The following is a 17,216-nucleotide window of genomic DNA, read 5'->3' on the forward strand; positions in this document are numbered from 1 at the left end:
AAAGGAAAGGTAATGCTCATAAGTCATGCAAGATACAGTAATACACTTGAGAAGCATGCAAATAAGTCGGTACAAATCTAGACATGATAGATTGAAGCATACTGCAGCGGCGATGAAGCTCCAGGCCGGATAATCCGGGGCCCCTGGGGGCGGATAATCCGGCCGGGCCGGATAATCCGGCCGGCTCGGGGGGCGGATAATCCGGCCCTTCGAGATGTGCAGATTTCCAATCAAAAACATGTCTAAGACTAGATCGGCCTCATAGCATGCAAAAGGAGTACACTACACACGATTTAGAGCAACTAGACACCAATTCCACCAAGAAAATAGCACATATAAAACACAACATCTAGGGATAGAGATTGTGAATCATACCCACATCCATTGTGGAAACCGCTTGGAGGAGAAGGTAGCTAGGAAGGAGATCCACCCGATCCACCCAAGAACTCCGAGAGGGGGCGGACGGAGTGGTTCCGGCGAGGAGGAGGAGCTCCGGCGGCTTGAGGAGGAAGAAGGGGGCGCGTGGGGGAACTGATTGGTGTGCCAACCGTTCACCCCGCGGCCTCCCTTAGTCTTCCCGCAAAACGCCCAGGCCGGATAATCCGGCCCAAAGTGGGGGCGGATAATCCGGCCCGGCCGGATATTCCGGGGTGCACTGGGGCGGATTATCCGGTGTTCTGGAAGATTCCAGAATTCCGTAAATCCAGCCTATCTTTAGTTGGATATTTGCGAAACCATATGTGATGTAATGAACGATCACGTCACGTATGAGATGCATATTTACCAATAAGATGGGGCAACCTAGATCATCCGACCGAGAAACCTCAAACTCCAAGTTTTTACCAAACATGACAAATGAGCAAGATGGAAGAGGCTTATTGGAGAGAATAGGCTTAGGTTTAGGGGGTTCAAACTGTTAATGGTACATGATCACTCAAGTTTGCAAGATATGAGCAAATAAGGCCAAACTTGAGTGATTTCCCATAAGAACATGGAGTTGACAAATAAGAGGCAATAAGATCCAAATAACTCCAACTCTTCACAAAGAAGAGTGTGGTGGCCTAGGCCACCATATATGAGTGTTGTAGCATGGCACCGCGAAGATATATCTTGGGTCCACGCCACTACTCATCATTGAAGCTCACATATCAACATATGATATAAAGAGAATGATTTCTTAATGTTGGCATTATGGGGGGAGGGATAGCTCAATAATTTAAACCGCACTCCCCCTATTTCCATGCCCACATCTAAACCAAATAAAGTTTTGAGACGAAAGTGTGTTTGCAAGATGGTCAAGCTATACTCCTTGAATCAATGATATTAAGCTCATTCCTCAAATAAGAGAATCTTGCTTCATGAAGAGGCTTCGTGAATATATCGGCAAGTTGATCTTTGGTAGGAACATAGATAAGCTCAATATCGCCCCGGGCAACATGATCCCTAATGAAATGATTCCGGATCTCAATATGCTTCGTTCTTGAATGTTGCACCGGATTATAGGCAATCTTGATGGCACTTTCATTGTCACATAAAAGAGGCACTTTGTCACAAATGACACCGTATTCCTTTAAAGTTTGCCTCATCCATAACAATTGAGTGCATCCACTTGCGGCGGCAACATATTCGGCTTCGGCGGTGGAGAGAGATATACAATTTTGCTTCTTAGAAGACCAACACACCAAGGACCTACCAAGGAATTGGCAAGCCCCGGAAGTTGATTTCCTATCATCCTTATCACCGGCCCAATCCGCATCGGTATAACCATTGAGAATAAAACTTGAGCCTTTGGGGTACCAAATACCATATCTTGGGGTATCAACCAAATATCGAAAGATTCTTTTGAGAGCCATCATGTGGCTCTCTTTAGGAGAAGCTTGATACCTTGCACACACACCAACACTCAACACTATGTCCGGTCTAGATGCACAAAGGTAAAGCAAGGATCCAATCATGGAGCGATATACCTTTTGATCCACCTCTTTACCATTGGGATCTAGTGCAAGATGACATTTGGTAACCATAGGAGTGGCCACACCCTTCATCTCGGTCATCTTGAACCTCTTGAGCATGTCTTGGAGATATTTTGCTTGGTTGATGAAGGTTCCTTCCCTCAATTGCTTGATCTCAAAACCAAGGAAGAACTTCATCTCTCCCATCATAGACATCTCAAACCTATCGGTCATAAGCTTTGAGAATTCATCATTGAAAGCTTTGTTAGTAGATCCAAATATAATATCATCAACATATAATTGGCAAACGAAAAGCTCCCCATTGACCCTCTTAGTAAAAAGAGTGGGGTCGATTAGCCCAACATCAAACCCACGGTCTACCAACAATTCCTTAAGGTGCTCGTACCAAGCTCTAGGAGCTTGTTTGAGACCATAAAGTGCTTTATCAAGCTTGTAGACATGGTTAGGAAAGTTGAGATCCTCGAACCCCGGGGTTGCTTAACATAAACCTCTTCATGCAAAGGACCATTAAGAAAAGCACTTTTCACATCCATTTGTTGTAACTTAAAGTTATGATGCGAAGCATAAGCAAGAAGGATACGGATGGACTCAAGGCGAGCCACGGGAGCATAGGTTTCTCCAAAGTCAATACCCTCAACTTGAGAGAACCCTTGAGCCACCAATCTTGCCTTGTTCCTCACAACATTTCCAAACTCATCTTGCTTGTTCTTGAAAATCCATTTAGTGCCTATAACATTGCGGCACTCTTTAGGCTTCTTTACTAGAGTCCACACTTTGTTGCGCTTGAAGTTGTTGAGTTCTTCATGCATAGCTTCCAACCAATCCGAATCTTCAAGGGCTTCAAATACTTTCTTGGGTTCCACTAAGGAGATATAAGCATGATGATGGCTAAAGTTCGCCAATTGCCTTCTTGTGGAAACCTTTGCCCTAACATCACCAAGAACCTTGTCATGAGTGTGTCCACGAAGCTCGAGGTTCCTATCTCTTCTTGCTAGACGACGGGCCTCGATCTCCTCCTTGGTCTTTCTAGGCCTTGGAGGTGTCACTTGATCAACTTGATCATTTGGGTCCCCGTCTTGACCTTGAACTTGAGCTTCCTCAATTGCTTGGGGTTGCTCAATCTCATGTGCTTGATCTTGAACAATGTTCGGAGAAGGGCAAGAGTTGATTGGTTCCTCATTGGAGGCATTGTGAGTGAAAGGTTGATCTTGACCTTGATCTTGTCCTTGATCTTGCACATAAGAGGGAGAGTCTTGTTCTTGTTCTTGGGTTGGTGCATCATTTGCTTCACTAGGTAAGGTTTGTTGATGTTGAGAAGATGAGGGCTCCACCGTGGTAGAGCATAGTTCTTCCCGAGACGCCACACCGTGTCCCTCAATGGGGCGGAAAAATCCCACACCCATTCTTACTATGGCATCTTGAGGTATTTCATCACTGCACAAACATCAACTTGCCCTACTTGGGAGCCATCATTTTCTTCGAACTTCACACTACAAGATTCAATGATAATCCCGGAGGACACATCAAAGATTCTATAAGTGTGAGATTCGGCACCGTAACCAACAAATATACCCTCCAAAGCTTTAGGAGCGAATTTAGATAAACGAACTCCTTTGATTTTGTAGAAACACTTACACCCGAACACCTTGAAGTATGAGATATTAGGCTTGTTCCCGGTGAGTATTTCATATGGAGTCTTGTTCAAGCCCTTGCGTAGATAGAGCCGGTTGGAGGAGTGACAAGCGGTGGAGATGGCTTCGGCCCAAAAGTTATAGCGGGATTTATACTCCGCCATCATAGACCTTGCCATATCCATAAGAGTCCGGTTCTTCCTCTCCGCAACACCATTTTGTTGAGGGGTGTAAGCAGCGGAATATTGATGACGAATCCCCTCATCACTAAGAAAATCATTGAGTGTGTAGTTCTTGAACTCGGAGCCGTTGTCACTTCTTATTGCCATAATGAGGAGGTTGTGTTGGCGTTGCACCTCGGTAGCAAAGTCAATGAAGATTTGTTGAGTCTCATCTTTCGTCTTGAGAAAGTAGACCCAAGTGTATCTTGAGTAGTCATCGACAATCACCAAGCAATGTTTCTTCGCACCAAGACTTGCATGGGTAACGGGACCAAAGAGATCCACATGAAGGAGCTCCAAGATCCTCTTGGAAGAGATAATGGTCTTGCTTGGATGCGGGGAGTCATGCATTTTGCCTTCAACACAAGCCCTACAAACACGATCTTTGGCAAAAGACACATTTTCCATTAGTCCCACAATATGGTTCCCCTTGTGAAGACTTTGCAAAGTTCTCATGTTGACATGGGCTAGGCGGCGATGCCACAACCAACCCACGTCCGCCTTTCCGAATAGGCACATCGCACTTGACGTGGTGGCCCCCGAAAAGTCCACCACATACAAGTTGTGTTCGCGATACCCAACGAATGCGACTTTTAGAGTCTTGCTCCACAAGAGGACCACAATATCATTATCAATAAAGACGGCGAAACCCATCTTGCCAAGGGCGGAAACGGAAAGCAAATTGTAACCAAGGGTTTTGACAAGCATGACATCCACAAGAGTAATGTTGTGTGCAACCACAACCTTGCCAAAACCCAATACCTCGGATGTAGAATTATCGCCAAAGGAGACGGTGATATCATTAATGTTAGGCCTCAACTCCTTGACGAGGTTCTTGCCGCCGGTCATATGACTTGTACATCCACTATCAAGTACCCATTTTGAACCTCCGGTGGCATAGTCCTACATGAGATCAATTCTTGGATTTAGGTACCCATTTTCCAATGGGTCCTCTTTTGTTAGCAACAAGGGTCTTTGGGACCCATATAGACCAAGCAACATAACCATCATATGGGCCAACATATTTAGCATAAACATCACCATAATAATCTTTAAATAAAACATAGTGAGGGTTAGCAATTCCCGCATCATCATCATTCATGGTTTTGCCCTTGGAGGCTTCACCATTAGTGACGACTTTCTTCTTTTCTTGTGCGGGCTTGGCCTTTTGCTTGTTTGCCTTCTTTGCCTTGGCATTAAAACCAAGGCCCTCCTTCCCATTGTTTGATCTTTGCTTACTCAAAAGATCATCCAAAGAAGGTTTACTTTGGGGAGAGGAGGCCTTAGCAAGTTCATCCTTCAACCTAGCATTTTCCTCAACAATGTTTGCATGATCACATAGAGGAGTAGAGGAACTAGGCACATCATATGAAGCAAGCCTAATTTGAAGTTGCTCAAACGACTTGGATAGGAGAGTGTATTCACTCTTCAAAGCTTTGTGAGCTTTGTCTAGTTCATCTAGATCCTTCACAAGTTTCTCATGATCAACCCCAAATTGGGCCTTTTCCTTTGTAAACACTTTATTCTTAGCCCTAGCAAGATCTCTAGCTTTAGTGAGCTTGTTAATTTTATCTTGAGGCTCTTCAATATTTTCTAACCTCTCTTCAAGAGAAGATATGGTTTCTTGACATTCCTCAAGAGCATTTTTAAGAGCATGGATTTCGAGAGAGTCTTCTCTCTCTATTTGACCCTTTTTCTCAAGCATAGCACTTTGTTGAGCTAAACGAATCATGAGGTTTGAAACATGCTTTTTAGTGTTACCTTGTAGGTTGAGAATGAAATCATCAAAATCTAGCATTTCTTGTTTCACTTTTAGACTAGCATCATCAACCCCTAGTTCACTAGATATGTTAGGCATAGAGGGGTTAGGAGATGATACCTCGGAGGATTTAGCCATGAGGCAACTTTCTTCCTCCACAAGGATGACCTCATTGGGGGATTCACTTGGTGATGAAGAGTTAGTGGAGAGGGAGGCAAGAGCAACCAATCCATTGGAAGATGCATCTTCTTCATCATCAACATCATCATCTCCGGAGGTATACTCTTCTTGAGTTGATAGCACGATAGATGTGTCCAAGGAGGACCTTGCCATGAAGCAATGTGCATTCTTGATAGGAGGGTTCTCATTTGGAGATTCAAAGAGAGATGAAGAGGGTATGTTGGTGGTGACAATAGCGGCCAATTCCTTTGAGCTTTCTTCATCTTCTTCACCACTTGAACTTTCAACTTCATCGGAAGAATATTCTTCCCTTGTTACTAGCACAACTCTTGAGGGCCTCTTGCCCTTCTTGGTCTTGTTGTTGTAGAACTTCTTGTTGGGGGCTTTTGAATACTTGCCCTTGGTGTCCTTGCTCTTGTCCTTGGGAATGAGCCTTCCATTATGAAGCTCTCTATTTTCATAGGGGCACTCGGCAATGAAGTGGCGCTTGTCATCACAATTGTAGCAAGATCGTGTCTTTGGACCAAAGCTAGTGAAACCACTTTTGTTGTTCCTCTTGATGTTGTCTTCCTTGGCCTTGGAGGGATCAACCCAAAAGGATTTTGCATGGAAGGCCATGTGATCATGGTAGTGGCATTGCAAATCTTCCGGATAGGACATACTCCAAGATGCCCTATAAGATTCTTGAGGAATCACTTCTTCACCGGAGTTGACCACCAAGGCAAGATTGGAACCTTTTGCCATTCCAAGAGCACGATTGCGAGAATCATGAGAGGTTTCTTCAAGCACCTTGAGAGCTTGCATCTCGTGCACGACTTGTTGAGAAGTAAGAGAGGAATAGCATTCCCTTCCCACAAGAGTCTTGACATCAATGGGAACAAATGGCATCACGCATTCAATGTACTTCTCCTTGATCCAAGAGTCATTGATGTGGGAGGCACCAATAAGCCGGAAGGCATTGGCAACGGTGAGAAGTCTTCCATACATGAGTTCATGATCTTCATCCGGTAGCCTCAAGAATCCTTCGGCTTTATTCTTAAGAGCATTATACTTGTTCCTCCTTGTGCTCTCACTTCCAATGCAACTAGCGGCCAAGCCGTCCCAAGCTTCCTTGGCGGTGGTGAAGTCCCGGACCCGATGCAATTCCGGAGTCCCCACACTAGTTTGGATCATGTGAAGGGCGGTGTTGTTGAGTTGACTATCAACGACTTCTCTTCTAGTCAACTTGTCGGGGTTGTATGGCTTGAAGCCCTCCATGATGATTCTCCATAGTTCATTTGAGGCACTACAAACATGAGAGCGGAACTCAAATTGCCAAGTATCGAAATGTTCAACGGAAAACTTAGGTGGGTCACCCCTAATGTTCAAATGAGGCATGGGAACCGGTATATCGAGTGATTGGAAAGGTGGAGGTACTCGATTGTAGCTCTCACTTTCACCAGTTCCCTTGGGAGATGCACTTGTAGCTTTGATAGTGTTTAAGTTGTCACCTTCCACGGGTTTGGTAGATGAGGGTAAGTCCGAAGCCTCTCCATCATCTAACGCACCCGTGTCTTTTACCTCTACACTAGGTGCCTTGGGTAGGGCCGGAGCCAATAGCTCGGCAATCATCTTTTTCATGCTTTCCATTTGGGCTTCCATGGAGGACTTCAATGAATTGAAGTCTTCCACGGAAACCGTCTGGGCGGCCCCTACCGAGGGCACCTCGTCCGGCATACTCTTAGGCGGTTAAGCTCCGAAATAAGAGCCGAGGCTCGATACCAATTGAAAGGATCGTATGCCGCACCTAGAGGGGGGTGAATAGGTGCTACCCAATTTTTAGTTCTTTTTCAATTTAGGCTTGACACGAAAGGTAAATTCTCTAGATATGCAACTATGTGAATTTACCTATATGACAAGGATATCAACTAAGCAAGGTAAAGCTACGCAATAGTAGATAGAGTGGGATAGAGGTAACCGAGAGTGTAGCACGCGATGACACGGAGATGATTCCCGTAGTTCCCTTCCTTTGCAAGAAGGTACGTCTACGTTTGGAGGAGTGTGGTTGCTACGCAAGCCAAACCAACGAGCCACGAAGGCTTCACTCGGATCTCCCGTGAGCAACGCCACGAAGGCCTAGCCCACTTCCACTAAGGGATTTCCTCGAGGCGGAAACCGGGCCTTTACAAAGTTCTTGGGGCACACATCCACAACCAAATTGGAGGCTCCCAAATCTGTAACAATACAACAATCAACAACAATACATCAACAACAAATCAACTAGGGAACCAAATAGGAACACTAGCATGAGATCCCTCAAACAAGAGAGGGGGAAATGAAGAACGCTTCGGTGAGGATGTAGATCGGTGTCTTCTCCTTCGAATCCCCAAAGATCAAGAGCTTTGGTTGGGGGAGGAAGGAGATCTTGCAAATCTTGACTTTCTTGAGGTGGCTCTAATGGAGGTGGCTTGACAGATTTCTTGTGTAATGATTGAGCAAGCAACCAAGGTAGAAGAAGGGGGTATTTATACCCCCTCTCGAAATTGAGCCGTTGTTGCTTCCGGGGGGCCGGATAATCCGGTGTAAGTAGGGCCGGATAATCCGCCCCCCCCGGATAATCCGGCCTTCGGGGCAAAACCGTGACATTATCCGGCCAAAAATCCGGCCCCAAGCCAGAGAGGCTTTTCTTCCAGTCCTTAGCCAAAAACGAGGGGCCGGATATTTCCAAAATATCCGGCCCGGATAATCCGGCCCTGGTACAATACCGGGACATTATCCGGCCAAATGTCCGGCCCCCTACTGAGCTGCTTTTCCTCGAAGACTTAGCCAAAAACAGGGGGCCGGATATTTCAAGAATATCCGGCCCGGATTATCCGGCCTGGCCAAACTTTTCCTGTAATCTTTTGACAGACCGACCAAATCCAACACACTTAATCAAACATTAGTGTATCACATATATTGACATCAAACACACAAAACAAAATGCAAGAGATGTTCTTTCAGCCTCCAACCTCACGCTTCTCACCACGCCCACCTTCGAGCAGGTCGTGGCCTACCTGCGCCTCGAGGAGCGCCTAGATCCGTGCGCCTTTATAAGCCGGATCCCGGGAGCCCTAGAGGCACAACCACAACTCATTGTAACAACGCGAAAGCGCCCAGATAATTCCAGACAAGCAGCACTAGGTCCTGTCATCGTGCAGGTGTTCCGAAGCTGGGTAAATCGCGTACCACCGTCCCGTGTGCACTCCGCCCTATGGCCCCTACTTCTTCTCCCCCTCGTGAGGATCCCTCCTCCGGGGTACCGTCGAATAGGCAACGACAGTTGGCGCCCACCGTGGGGCCAGCGGCTTCTGGAGGCCGGAACCGGGAGGGTTCCGCCATGGGAAGCTACGACGACACCATCGCTGTGAGGCGCGTCCTTTACGCCGGAAACCTTCCGATCTTCCCTCCGAACGAGTGCTGGATTCCGGCTAAGACTAGCCCCGTCAAGCTCTCCATCGTCCCAGTTGGCGGCATACACATCTTCATCGGCGAAACCGTCGATTCTGACGGGAACGCACTGGTACGTAACGCTGACGCGACCACCGCTGGGCAGGACGCAGTCGCGAAGATCCGATCTGAGATGCAGGAACTTCCCAAGGAAGATTCCGCCTTAGATCTGGAAAAATCAAATCCCACCCAATCCGCCCCTGAGCAGGAAATAAAGGTCGAAGACCAATGCAGATCCGCCTGGGTCTCCCAGGTGTTAGAGAAGCAAAGGTGTCACTTCGTGCACTTCTTAGCCCATACCGCAGGAGCCGCCCCTCAGGAAGTCGGAGCAGGCCCCATGCAGGTTGAGGAACCGGAAAATAACGCTGCTCCGGATCAGCAGGAGGCTGTCGGAGAAAGCAGCGCTCCGGGTGAAGAATCGATCCTGGGCAACCTAAGCCCAATTTCCGGAGATACCCCCTCCATGGATACTGATGAGTTCGATCGCAAGGTGAAGGAATTTGGATACGGTGATCAGCCTGAAGTTGAATCCGCCCAACCTAAACAGGTTCTCGCAACCTTGGCGGCGCTGGAGCAACGGGAATCAGAGGATGAAAACACCCACTCCGACCCACAACCATCCCGTGCAGGATCTCCGCTCTCGAGGGAGCGTCCGCATAAGGAAGTCCTGTCCCCAGAAGAACTGGTTGAGCAGGCAGGCATGGATGCAATCGCACAATCAGATATCCTCAACAAACCCATAACTTCCGAAGACGCAACAGATGCGGAAGCTCTAGAAGCAAAAAGACAGGAGATGCTGGCAACAGCCAAAAAGTTCGCCACCACCGCAGCAGCAATGCTAGATGAGAGAAAGGAGGCCACGCACTTCGTGGACAATTTTCTCAAGCGAGAGCGTGAGGTGGACGAGTCATTGGCAAAAGTCAAGCAACTCCGGCAGCATTGGGAGGACAAGATCACCGAAGCTCAACAGGAAGCTGATAGGATCAGGCGAGAAGCTGTAGCTCCCCGCAGGATCACCTTCGCAACCCCTACCGAGCAACAGCCACTCGCAACTCCAAAGGATAACATGAAGAAAGCTGCGGAGATCCTGAAGAAAAAGGACGAGGAGATTGACATCGACTACGTCCGTACGCTCGCTGCTTCAGCAATGAAGCAGCAAAGCAAGGCAGATACTTCGCGCAGGTTGGAATGCAACCCGGATCACTGCATCTCTACCGCGCAGAAGGACGCCTACGACAATCGCCATCGCGATGATGAATCGCGGATCGGATCTTCGGAACGCAGAAGGAAAACCAGAGAACACCCAAATCCAATCCCTGTGCCATCAAAGACACCTCCGTCAGATCCGAAGAAGGGAAAGGATGCAATGTACACTGGTAGGGACAAGTACCGGAACGCTTCACCTCCGCCCAACGGATACCCGCGTCCTCCACCTCCTCGCCGCCGTAGTTCAGTCGGAAACGCCAGGCCCCATGGGCCAGGTGGAATCAACATCCGCGACAACGTGCCGCCTCAGAGGAACAGAGAGCGTACGCCGGAACCCCGTCGGAACCGGAACAATGACCGTGAACCCAAGCCCAGGAGGAGTCGGAATGAGGAACGCGAGCCGGAGTCGCGCCGAAGCCGGAACGACGAAGGCAGCCAGCACCATGGTGAAGGCAGCCACCGAAGCCGGAGTCAGCATCGCGAAGGACGAGGAGAGTCAGATGGCGGAAGCAAGAGGTCACATCGGCCCCCTCGTAGATCTCCTTCCCCACCACCCAGCGGTGGAGGCGGAGGTGGAGGCGGAGGCGGTGGCCGGAGATCTCGCTCAAAATCCCCTCGCAACGGCTCGCGTGACGCGCGGGAACGTCTCAATGAATACAAAACCGACTACATCGGCCCAAAGTGCTTTGGCGGGATGATTCGAGAGGAACCAAGGATGAACCTCAAGCTACCCGGAAACCTGAAGAATTATGATGGCACGGAAAGGCTGGATACCTGGATTGAGGATTACTATAATGCAGTAACCTTTGCCGGAGGAACCCCTAATATTGCCTGCCGCATGCTTCAGTTGTACCTTGTAGGTCCAGCCCGGATCTGGCTCAGCGACCTTGAGAAGAATTCCATCTTTTGCTGGTTTGACTTGAAGACCGCCTTCGAAAAGCACTTCAGGGGCACCAACAAGAGACCTGCCATGACAAGCGACCTACAGGCATGTATCCAGAAGAAGGGAGAAACATCAAGGAACTTCCTCACACGTTGGTTGGCAACCAGGAACGAGTGCGAAAACATCGATAATCGCACAGGCATGCACGCCTTCATAGGTGGATTGCAGAGAGGAGGATTGCTGCGGCACAAGCTCACTTGCTTGGTCAATGCAAATAAACTGACTTTGGATGACATGATCACCATTGCCAGCGATCACACTGCCGCCGATGACGACGCATGCGGAGATCTCGCAGCTACAGCAATTCCCCTGCATCAGCAAAAGAAGAACCGTGATAACGGTAACACCAGCGGCACTAAGCGGAAGAATCCACCTGATGACCAGAAGAGTGGCGGATCCGAGATGGTCACCATGGCTTTCCAACGCGGAGGTCAAGGAGGTGGAAGAGGCCGCGGTCGCGGAGGCGGAGCCGGCAGGGGCCAGCAGCGTGGTGACGAGGTCACCGCTGCCGGAACCCGCGCCCCCCAAACATACGAGGAGTACAGAGACATGCCCTGCCTGGCCCACCTGGATCCGGCTACGGGGAAGTCCACTCACACTAACCGCAACTGCAAGTGGGTCAATGATCTCAAAGCTGACCCGGAAGCAGGATACAAGCGAGCCCGGAAGCACCGCCCACGCGGCAAAGGAGGCAAGGGCAAGAACAAAGACAAAGAGGAAGACAGTTCCGAGGCAATGGATGAGGATGATGCTTCGCCGGACCTCAAAGAGGGATCCGCAGCTAAACCCAACCCCTTTGGCAAAAAGAGTGTATGCGTGTACCACACCTTCCTCGGAACCCCAACAGTCCGCGCAAGCAAGTCAGCTTTCCGGATCCTGAACGCCACAGTTCCTGCTGTGCCGCAGTATGTCAGGTGGTCGGAAATTCCGTGCACGTTTGATAGGCAGGATCATCCTACCATCGTGCCAAAAGAGTGCTACGCCTTGGTTGTAAGTCCCCGCATCGACGGCTATGACTTCTCCAAGTGCCTCATGGATGGCGGAGCCAGCTTGAACATCATGTACCTGGAGACTCTGGAGCGGATGAACCTCACCAAGGAACAACTCAAACATAGCACCACTGAATTTCATAGTGTGGTTCCGGGTAAAAAGGCGAATTCCCTCGGCAACATCAGACTTCCCGTGGCCTTCGGCGACATTAATAATTTCCGCGAAAAGATGATCACGTTTGAGGTCGTGCCTTTCAAGAGCTCCTACCATGTCATCTTCGGCAGGCCCACCTACCACAAGTTTCACGCAAGAGCATGCTACATCTACAACAAGCTCAAGATTCCGGGTCCCAATGGTATGATTACCGTATCCGGAGACTACAACAAGGCTCACGAGTGCGAGTTAGGCGAAGCCGCTTTCGCAGAGTCTGTGATATCTGGAGAGGAGCTGCAAGGCTACAGAGCCGCGGTGGATCCAACAATGATGCAAACCACCAAGAAGCAGATCTCCGAACAGAAAACCTCGTTCAAGGCCGCGATAGAGACCAAGAAGATCGACTTCAAGAAAGGCGATGCCACTAAGTAGGTCTCGGTCGGAGCCAACATGGACCCCAAATAGGAAGACGCGCTCGTCGAGTTCCTCCGCGCTAACATGGACATCTTCGCATGGCAGCCTTCTGACCTGTCCGGAGTACCTAGGGAACTCGCCAAGCACTACCTCAACATAAATCCGGGGGCTAAACCGGTGAAGCAAGCTATGCGACGCTTTGGAGATAAGAAGCGACGTGCCATAGGAATGGAATTAGCAAAGTTATTAGAGGCAGGTTTTGTAGTAGAAGTTATCCATACTGATTGGGTCGCAAATCCCGTCCTTGTACCCAAAAAGAATTCTAAAATACTAAGAATGTGCATCGATTACTCCGGCTTGAATAAGCACTGTCCGAAGGATCCGTTTCCCTTGCTGCGCATTGACCAGGTCATTGATTCGACGACAGGGGCGGAACTTCTGTGTTTTCTTGACGCATATTCCGGGTATCACCAGATCCGGATGAAGAAGTCCGATCAAAAGGCGACCTCGTTCATCACCCCTTTCGGCACTTACTGCTATGTCACCATGCCCTTTGGTTTGAAAAATGCAGGTGCCACTTACCAACGTACAATGCAGCGGTGCTTGAAGGACCAAATTGGCTGGAACGTACACGCTTACGTCGACGACATCGCGGTCATGACCCGGAAAGGATCCGACTTGATCAGCGACCTCACAGAAACCTTTGACAATCTCCGACGGTACAGGATGATGTTGAATCCGCTGAAGTGCGTCTTTGGCGTTCCAGCCGGAAAACTCCTTGGCTTCATTGTCTCTAACAGGGGCATTGAAGTTAACCCGGAGAAAATCAAGGCAATCCTGTGCATCAAAAGGCCAACTTGTCTCAAAGATGTGCAACGACTAACTGGTTGTGTAGCAGCAATCAGTAGGTTTGTAAGCCGTCTTGGCGAGAAGGCGCTACCCCTGTACAAGCTACTGAAGAAAACAGACAAATTTGTCTGGGACGACGCGGCAGACGCAGCACTCCAAGGGTTGAAGGAAATATTAACCTCCCCACCTATCCTAGCAGCTCCAGAGGAGTTAGAGCCTATGCTCCTTTACCTGGCAGCTACTAATAGAGTCATTAGCCTCGACATAGTGGTGGAGCGAAAGGAAGAAGGTCACGAGTATGGAGTCCAAAGGCCTGTCTATTACATCAGCGAGGTACTGACGGAATCCAAACAAAGATATCCTCACTTTCAAAAGCTAGCCTATGGTGTATTCCTAGGCAGCAGGAAGTTGAGGCATTACTTCCAAGAGCATCCAATAACAGTCGTGAGCAAGGCTCCACTGTCAACAATTCTCAACAACGCTGATGCAACAGGGCGCACAACAAAATGGGGCATCGAATTATCCGCCTTCGACATCAGCCATAAAGCTAGGACTGCAATCAAGTCTCAGATCTTGGCAGATTTCGTTGCAGATTGGACAGAAGCTCCGGACGCAAATCTGGAGCCGGAACCAGAGACATGGGTTATGCACTTCGATGGATCTAAGCAGCATCAAGGCTCAGGAGCCGGAGTCACCCTGAAGTCCCCTACCGGAGAAGAACTGCAGTACGTTCTGCAGATTCACTTCGAAGCTACAAATAATATGGCGGAATACGAGGCTCTGCTACACGGTCTACGCATCCTAAGGAAATTGGGATCAAGCACATCATTTGTTGCGGAGATTCCGACCTGGTGGCACAACAAGTAGCCGGAACCTGGAACGCCAGAAACTCCGTCATGGCGGCTTACAGAGACGAAGTTGACGAGATCGCCAAATGCTTCCTCGGATATGAAGTCAAGTACGTTAGGAGAGACGATAACGCAGCGGCAGACATGCTGTCCAAGCTCGGATCCGGCAGGAAACCAATTCCGCCTGGTATTTTCCTGGAGCACCTACGGATACCCTCGGTGAAGGGCGCTAACCCGAAAAACTCAGATGTGGCAGTATCTCCGGCTAGAGAAGTAATGGCTATCATTCCGGCCTGGACACAGCCTTTCCTGGACTACCTCATCGATCAGAAGTTGCCAGAGGACGAGGTCCTCGCACGACAGATCGTTAGGCGAGCAAGATCCTACACAATCGTTGATGGACAACTCTACAAACGAAGCGCAACATGAGTATTTCTCAAATGCGTCTCCAATCAAGATGGCATTGAAATCCTCAGAGAGATCCATGCAAGGGATTGCAGGCATCATGCCGCCCCCAGGTCACTCGTTGCAAAAGCTTTTCGGCTCGGGTTTTACTGGCTCACAGCTAAAGAAGATGCTGACAAGCTGGTAAAGACCTGCCGAGGTTGCCAGTACTACGCTACTCAACCAAACGCTCCAGCCCAAGAGCTGAAAACCATCCCTATCACCTAGCCATTTGCGGTCTGGGGGCTCGATATGCTTGGTAAACTAAAGAAATCATCTCCTGGTGGTTTTGAATACCTCCTGGTCGCTGTTGATAAATTCAGTAGGTGGACCGAGGCAAAGCCAGTGAGAAAAGCCGACGGTGCTACGACACTAAAATTCGTCTGCAGCCTCGTCGTGAGATACGGCATCCCACACAGCATAATCACAGATAATGGCACAAACTTCGCGCAAGGAGAACTAAAGGATTACTGTGAGGATGTAGGGATACGGCTTGACCTCGCGTCTGTGGCTCATCCACAATCCAATGGTCAATTCGAAATGGCCAATGGTCTCATATTATCAGGGATTAAGCCTCGCCTTGAAGAACCGCTGCGGCGCGCAGCTGGAGCTTGGGCTGATGAGTTAGATTCTGTCTTGTGGAGTTTACGAACTACCCCTAACAGGTCAACCGGATTACTCCGTTCTTCCTGGTATACGGATCTGAAGCCGTGCTCCCCTCTGACATCATCCATGATTAGCCGCGAGTTTCCGCCTACAATGAAGAAACTGCTGACGAGGCCAGACAGCTATCTGTGGACCTGATAGAAGAAGCTCGGAATTTAGCTGACCAGCGATCCACCATTTAGCAGCAGAAACTCCGACGCTATCATTGTCGTCGAGTTCGGAATCGCTCGTTCATGCCCGGAGACTTGGTCCTCCGCCTTCGCCAGGTGAAAGATCATAAGTTGCAATCTCCATGGGAAGGACCCTTCATCGTTAGCAAAGTGCTTCACAACGGATCATACTACCTTGTCGATTTCCGAGAGCTTAAGGATAGACTTGCTAACTGGCACCGGAAACGCAAGCGAGAGGATCCGGATGACATATACGATGAAACAGAACGCCCTTGGAATATCGCACAGCTACGTCCTTTCCACACTTAGCACAATTTTAGATACATACCTTGTAATAGTTATACATGATCAATGAAATAAAGCTTTTGGTTCACTCTTCGAGTCTTTTACCTCCTTTACTTGTTCATTTTTAGATCGTGTATGTTTTCCGACTAAAACCGCAGAGCTGGATATTTCCGCCTAGGCGAGTATGAAAGTTGTGATTTTCAAAAATCGTCCTTTAGGACGTAAACTTAAGTTTTCTGGTGGAAATATCTTCTGTTGCAAACTCATGGATTCTTGGTAGCGATTTCCGGCACCTTGGCTGGGGGCTTGTTTCCGCGGTTATTGACGGACTGCCATTGGGCTTCGTCGCCGCTGGCGAACGTTTCCGGCTAGAGGTTTTCCAGCTCGTGGAAGGTCAAATGGGCAAGCCGGAAATATAAAAGCCAGCACTTGCTTTTAACAAACGAAACATGCAAATAAATTCATACGGATAGCAGGATAAGTGTTTCCGCCCATGCATAACTGTTTCGTCCCTAGCTCCTTAAGAATTTAAAGTTATATTACAAACCCTCTCGGGGCCAAAATGATGCATTGTTTTTTCTTCTTCCCGCAGGAATAAGTTTTTCACTTCTCCTTCGCCGGAGAAGTTTCCACATTGACGTCAGCCCTCGCAGCTTCCTCCTCTTTACCCTTGGCTGGAGAGGATACTTCATCATCATTGTCTTCCTCGTCTACAGCCGAAGACGCAGCGCCAGCTTGGTCCTTGGAACTTGTCCAGGTGTATTGGCTTCCGGATTGGGCAGGACGGGACTCCGCCTCATGTTTCTTGTAGAGCTCTGCTTCAAGAGGCTCGTCGGCTGGGAGAACCACCTTGTCATAAAATTCATCGTGGCAAATTCTCCGGGCGATGCGGGTGTCATAGTCGCTGACTGCATCCAGTAGCGCGTCAACATTCGCACCCGGAGGAACACCAGAAGTCACTCTATCTATATCCAAATCCGGGTTATGCGCGAAACACATGGCCAGGGACATGGCAG

This window comes from Lolium rigidum, chromosome 2 (genome assembly GCF_022539505.1).
Source record: "Lolium rigidum isolate FL_2022 chromosome 2, APGP_CSIRO_Lrig_0.1, whole genome shotgun sequence".
Lineage (NCBI taxonomy): Eukaryota > Viridiplantae > Streptophyta > Magnoliopsida > Poales > Poaceae > Lolium > Lolium rigidum.